Source organism: Myxine glutinosa, unplaced genomic scaffold (genome assembly GCF_964187855.1).
Source record: "Myxine glutinosa unplaced genomic scaffold, kmMyxGlut1.1 SCAFFOLD_612, whole genome shotgun sequence".
In the NCBI taxonomy this organism is placed as follows: Eukaryota; Metazoa; Chordata; class Myxini; order Myxiniformes; family Myxinidae; genus Myxine; species Myxine glutinosa.
This window is the reverse complement of record NW_027616707.1, coordinates 187165-194536: the sequence shown is the minus strand read 5'-3', so window position 1 is coordinate 194536 and position 7372 is coordinate 187165.

Below are 7372 nucleotides of genomic sequence, written 5' to 3'. Positions count from 1 at the left end.
GTGGTTTCCTGCACCAACACAAGTGCGAAACGTGGTTTTTCAACACTAACACAAGTGCGAAAAGTGGTTTTTCAACACTAACACAAGTGCGAAAAGTGGTTTTTCAACACTAACACAAGTGCGAAAAGTGGTTTTTCAACACTAACACAAGTGTGAAAAGTGTTTTTCAACACTAACACAAGTGCGAAAAGTGGTTTTTTCAACACTAACACAAGTGCGAAAAGTGTTTTTTCCACACTAATACAAGTGCAAAAGTGGTTTCCTGCACCAACACAAGTGCGGGAAGTGGTTTTTCAACACCAACACAAGTGCGAAAAGTGGTTTTTTCAACACTAACACAAGTGCGAAAAGTGGTTTTTCAACACTAACACAAGTGCGAAAAGTGGTTTTTCAACACTAACACAAGTGCGAAAGTGTTTTTTCCACACTAATACAAGTGCAAAAGTGGTTTCCTGCACCAACACAAGTGCGAAACGTGGTTTTTCAACACTAACACAAGTGCGAAAAGTGGTTTTTCAACACTAACACAAGTGCGAAACGTGGTTTTTCAACACTAACACAAGTGCGAAAAGTGGTTTTTTCAACACTAACACAAGTGTGAAAAGTGTTTTTTCCACACTAATACAAGTGCAAAAGTGGTTTCCTGCACCAACACAAGTGCGAAAAGTGGTTTTTCAACACTATCACAAGTGCGAAAAGTGGTTTTTCAACACTAACACAAGTGCGAAAAGTGGTTTTTCAACACTATCACAAGTGCAAAAGTGGTTTCCTGCACCAACACAAGTGCGAAACGTGGTTTTTCAACACTAACACAAGTGCGAAAAGTGGTTTTTCAACACTAACACAAGTGTGAAAAGTGTTTTTTCCACACTAATACAAGTGCAAAAGTGGTTTCCTGCACCAACACAAGTGCGAAAAGTGGTTTTTCAACACTAACACAAGTGCGAAAAGTGGTTTTTCAACACTAACACATGTGCGAAAAGTGGTTTTTCAACACTAACACAAGTGCGAAAAGTGTTTTTTCCACACTAATACAAGTGCAAAAGTGGTTTCCTGCACCAACACAAGTGCGGGAAGTGGTTTTTCAACACTAACACAAGTGCGAAAAGTGGTTTTTCAACACTAACACAAGTGCGAAAAGTGGTTTTTCCACACTAATACAAGTGCAAAAGTGGTTTCCTGCACCAACACAAGTGCGAAAAGTGGTTTTTCAACACTAACACAAGTGCGAAAAGTGGTTTTTCAACACTAACACAAGTGCGAAAAGTGGTTTTTCAACACTAACACAAGTGCGAAAAGTGGTTTTTCAACACTAACACAAGTGCGAAAAGTGGTTTTTCAACACTAACACAAGTGCGAAAAGTGTTTTTTTCAACACTAACACAAGTGCGAAAAGTGTTTTTTCCACACTAATACAAGTGCAAAAGTGGTTTCCTGCACCAACACAAGTGCGAAAAGTGGTTTTTCAACACTAACACAAGTGCGAAAAGTGTTTTTTCAACACGAACACAAGTGCGAAAAGTGGTTTTTCAACACTAACACAAGTGCGAAAAGTGGTTTTTCAACACTAACACAAGTGCAAAAAGTGTTTTTTCCACACTAATACAAGTGCAAAAGTGGTTTCCTGCACCAACACAAGTGCAAAAAGTGGTTTTTCAACACTAACACAAGTGCGAAAAGTGGTTTTTCAACACTAACACAAGTGCGAAAAGTGGTTTTTCAACACTAACACAAGTGCGAAAAGTGGTTTTCAACACTAACACAAGTGCGAAAAGTGGTTTTTCAACACTAACACAACTGCGAAAAGTGGTTTTTCAACACTAACACAAGTGCGAAAAGTGTTTTTTCAACACGAACACAAGTGCGAAAAGTGGTTTTTCAACACTAACACAAGTGCGAAAAGTGTTTTTTCGACACTAATACAAGTGCAAAAGTGGTTTCCTGCACCAACACAAGTGCGAAAAGTGGTTTTTCAACACTAACACAAGCGCGAAAAGTGGTTTTTCAACACTAACACAAGTGCGAAAAGTGGTTTTTCAACACTAACACAAGTGCGGAAAGTGGTTTTTCCACACTAATACAAGTGCGAAAAGTGGTTTTTCAACACTAACACAAGTGCGAAAAGTGGTTTTTCAACACTAACACAAGTGCGAAAAGTGGTTTTTCAACACTAACACAAGTGCGAAAAGTGGTTTTTCAACACTAACACAAGTGCGAAAAGTGGTTTTTCAACACTAACACAAGTGCGAAAAGTGGTTTTTCAACACTAACACAAGTGCGAAAAGTGTTTTTTCAACACTAACACAAGTGCGAAAAGTGTTTTTTCCACACTAATACAAGTGCAAAAGTGGTTTCCTGCACCAACACAAGTGCGAAAAGTGGTTTTTCAACACTAACACAAGTGCGAAAAGTGTTTTTTCAACACGAACACAAGTGCGAAAAGTGGTTTTTCAACACTAACACAAGTGCGAAAAGTGTTTTTTCCACACTAATACAAGTGCAAAAGTGGTTTCCTGCACCAACACAAGTGCGAAAAGTGGTTTTTCAACACTAACACAAGTGCGAAAAGTGGTTTTTCAACACTAATACAAGTGCAAAAGTGGTTTCCTGCACCAACACAAGTGCAAAAAGTGGTTTTTCAACACTAACACAAGTGCGAAAAGTGGTTTTTCAACACTAACACAAGTGCGAAAAGTGGTTTTTCAACACTAACACAAGTTCGAAAAGTGTTTTTTCCACACTAATACAAGTGCAAAAGTGGTTTCCTTCACCAACACAAGTGCGAAAAGTGGTTTTTCAACACTAACACAAGTGCGAAATGTGGTTTTTCAACACTAACACAAGTGCGAAATGTGGTTTATCAACACTACCACAGGTGCGAAAAGTGTTTTTTCCACACTAATCCAAGAGCAAAAGTGGTTTCCTGCACCAACACAAGTGCGAAAAGTGGTTTTTCAACACTAACACAAGTGCGAAAAGTGGTTTTTCAACATTAACACAAGTGCGAAAAGTGGTTTTTCAACACTATCACAAGTGCAAAAAGTGTTTTTTCCACACTAATACAAGTGCAAAAGTGGTTTCCTGCACCAACACAAGTGCGAAAAGTGGTTTTTCAACACTATCACAAGTGCGAAAAGTGGTTTTTCAACACTAACACAAGTGCGAAAAGTGGTTTTTCAACACTATCACAAGTGCAAAAAGTGTTTTTTCCACACTAATACAAGTGCAAAAGTGGTTTCCTGCACCAACACAAGTGCGAAAAGTGGTTTTTCAACACTAGCACAAGTGCGAAAAGTGGTTTTTCAACACTAACACAAGTGCGAAAAGTGGTTTTTCAATACTAACACAAGTGCGAAAAGTGGTTTTTCAACACTAACACAAGTGCGAAAAGTGTTTTTTCCACACTAATACAAGTGCAAAAGTGGTTTCCTGCACCAACACAAGTGCGAAAAGTGGTTTTTCAACACTAGCACAAGTGCGAAAAGTGGTTTTTCAACACTAACACAAGTGCGAAAAGTGGTTTTTCAATACTAACACAAGTGCGAAAAGTGGTTTTTCAACACTAACACAAGTGCGAAAAGTGTTTTTTCCACACTAATACAAGTGCAAAAGTGGTTTCCTGCACCAACACAAGTGCGAAAAGTGGTTTTTCAACACTAACACAAGTGTGAAAAGTGGTTTTTCAACACTAACACAAGTGCGAAAAGTGGTTTTTCAACACTATCACAAGTGCAAAAAGTGTTTTTTCCACACTAATACAAGTGCAAAAGTGGTTTCCTGCACCAACACAAGTGCGAAAAGTGGTTTTTCAACACTAACACAAGTGCGAAAAGTGGTTTTTCAACACTAACACAAGTGCGAAAAGTGGTTTTTCAACACTAACACAAGTGCGAAAAGTGTTTTTTCCACACTAATACAAGTGCAAAAGTGGTTTCCTGCACCAACACAAGTGCGAAAAGTGATTTTTCAACACTAACACAAGTGCGAAATGTGGTTTTTCAACACTAACACAAGTGCGAAATGTGGTTTTTCAACACTAACACAAGTGCGAAAAGTGGTTTTTCAACACTAACACTAGTGCGAAAAGTGATTTTTCAACACTAACACAAGTGCGAAATGTGGTTTTTCAACACTAACACAAGTGCGAAATGTGGTTTTTCAACACTAACACAAGTGCGAAATGTGGTTTTTCAACACTAACACAAGTGCGAAAAGTGGTTTTTCAACACTAACACAAGTGCGAAATGTGGTTTTTCAACACTAACACAAGTGTGAAAAGTGTTTTTTCCACACTAATACAAGTGCAAAAGTGGTTTCCTGCACCAACACAAGTGCGAAAAGTGGTTTTTCAACACTAATACAAGTGCGAAAAGTGGTTTTTCAACACTAACACAAGTGCGAAAAGTGGTTTTTCCACACTAATACAAGTGCAAAAGTGGTTTCCTGCACCAACACAAGTGCGAAACGTGGTTTTTCAACACTAACACAAGTGCGAAAAGTGGTTTTTCAACACTAACACAAGTGTGAAAAGTGTTTTTTCCACACTAATACAAGTGCAAAAGTGGTTTCCTGCACCAACACAAGTGCGAAAAGTGGTTTTTCAACACTATCACAAGTGCGAAAAGTGGTTTTTCAACACTAACACAAGTGCGAAAAGTGGTTTTTCAACACTATCACAAGTGCAAAAGTGGTTTCCTGCACCAACACAAGTGCGAAACGTGGTTTTTCAACACTAACACAAGTGCGAAAAGTGGTTTTTCAACACTAACACAAGTGTGAAAAGTGTTTTTTCCACACTAATACAAGTGCAAAAGTGGTTTCCTGCACCAACACAAGTGCGAAAAGTGGTTTTTCAACACTAACACAAGTGCGAAAAGTGGTTTTTCAACACTAACACATGTGCGAAAAGTGGTTTTTCAACACTAACACAAGTGCGAAAAGTGTTTTTTCCACACTAATACAAGTGCAAAAGTGGTTTCCTGCACCAACACAAGTGCGGGAAGTGGTTTTTCAACACTAACACAAGTGCGAAAAGTGGTTTTTCAACACTAACACAAGTGCGAAAAGTGGTTTTTCCACACTAATACAAGTGCAAAAGTGGTTTCCTGCACCAACACAAGTGCGAAAAGTGGTTTTTCAACACTAACACAAGTGCGAAAAGTGGTTTTTCAACACTAACACAAGTGCGAAAAGTGGTTTTTCCACACTAATATAAGTGCAAAAGTGGTTTCCTGCACCAACACAAGTGCGAAACGTGGTTTTTCAACACTAACACAAGTGCGAAAAGTGGTTTTTCAACACTAACACAAGTGCGAAAAGTGGTTTTTCAACACTAACACAAGTGCGAAAAGTGGTTTTTCCACACTAACACAAGTGCGAAAAGTGGTTTTTCCACACTAATACAAGTGCAAAAGTGGTTTCCTGCACCAACACAAGTGCGAAACGTGGTTTTTCAACACTAACACAAGTGCGAAAAGTGGTTTTTCAACACTAACACAAGTGCGAAAAGTGGTTTTTCAACACTAACACAAGTGCGAAAAGTGGTTTTTCAACACTAACACAAGTGCGAAAAGTGGTTTTTCAACACTAACACAAGTGCGAAAAGTGGTTTTTCAACACTAACACAAGTGCGAAAAGTGTTTTTTCCACACTAATACAAGTGCAAAAGTGGTTTCCTGCACCAACACAAGTGCGGGAAGTGGTTTTTCAACACCAACACAAGTGCGAAAAGTGGTTTTTCAACACTAACACAAGTGCGAAAAGTGGTTTTTCAACACTAACACAAGTGCGAAAAGTGGTTTTTCAACACTAACACAAGTGCGAAAAGTGTTTTTTCCACACTAATACAAGTGCAAAAGTGGTTTCCTGCACCAACACAAGTGCGAAAAGTGATTTTTCAACACTAACACAAGTGCGAAATGTGGTTTTTCAACACTAACACAAGTGCGAAATGTGGTTTTTCAACACTAACACAAGTGCGAAAAGTGGTTTTTCAACACTAACACTAGTGCGAAAAGTGGTTTTTCAACACTAACACAAATGCGAAATGTGGTTTTTCAACACTAACACAAGTGCGAAAAGTGGTTTTTCAACAATAACACAAGTGCGAAATGTGGTTTTTCAACACTAACACAAGTGTGAAAAGTGTTTTTTCCACACTAATACAAGTGCAAAAGTGGTTTCCTGCACCAACACAAGTGCGAAAAGTGGTTTTTCAACACTAATACAAGTGCGAAAAGTGGTTTTTCAACACTAACACAAGTGCGAAAAGTGGTTTTTCCACACTAATACAAGTGCAAAAGTGGTTTCCTGCACCAACACAAGTGCGAAACGTGGTTTTTCAACACTAACACAAGTGCGAAAAGTGGTTTTTCAACACTAACACAAGTGTGAAAAGTGTTTTTTCCACACTAATACAAGTGCAAAAGTGGTTTCCTGCACCAACACAAGTGCGAAAAGTGGTTTTTCAACACTAACACAAGTGCGAAAAGTGGTTTTTCAACACTAACACAAGTGCGAAAAGTGTTTTTTCCACACTAATACAAGTGCAAAAGTGGTTTCCTGCACCAACACAAGTGCGGGAAGTGGTTTTTCAACACTAACACAAGTGCGAAAAGTGGTTTTTCAACACTAACACAAGTGCGAAAAGTGGTTTTTCCACACTAATACAAGTGCAAAAGTGGTTTCCTGCACCAACACAAGTGCGAAAAGTGGTTTTTCAACACTAACACAAGTGCGAAAAGTGGTTTTTCAACACTAACACAAGTGCGAAAAGTGGTTTTTCCACACTAATACAAGTGCAAAAGTGGTTTCCTGCACCAACACAAGTGCGAAACGTGGTTTTTCAACACTAACACAAGTGCGAAAAGTGGTTTTTCAACACTAACACAAGTGTGAAAAGTGTTTTTTCCACACTAATACAAGTGCAAAAGTGGTTTCCTGCACCAACACAAGTGCGAAAAGTGGTTTTTCAACACTAACACAAGTGCGAAAAGTGGTTTTTCAACACTAACACATGTGCGAAAAGTGGTTTTTCAACACTAACACAAGTGCGAAAAGTGTTTTTTCCACACTAATACAAGTGCAAAAGTGGTTTCCTGCACCAACACAAGTGCGGGAAGTGGTTTTTCAACACTAACACAAGTGCGAAAAGTGGTTTTTCAACACTAACACAAGTGCGAAAAGTGGTTTTTCCACACTAATACAAGTGCAAAAGTGGTTTCCTGCACCAACACAAGTGCGAAAAGTGGTTTTTCAACACTAACACAAGTGCGAAAAGTGGTTTTTCAACACTAACACAAGTGCGAAAAGTGGTTTTTCCACACTAATATAAGTGCAAAAGTGGTTTCCTGCACCAACACAAGTGCGAAAC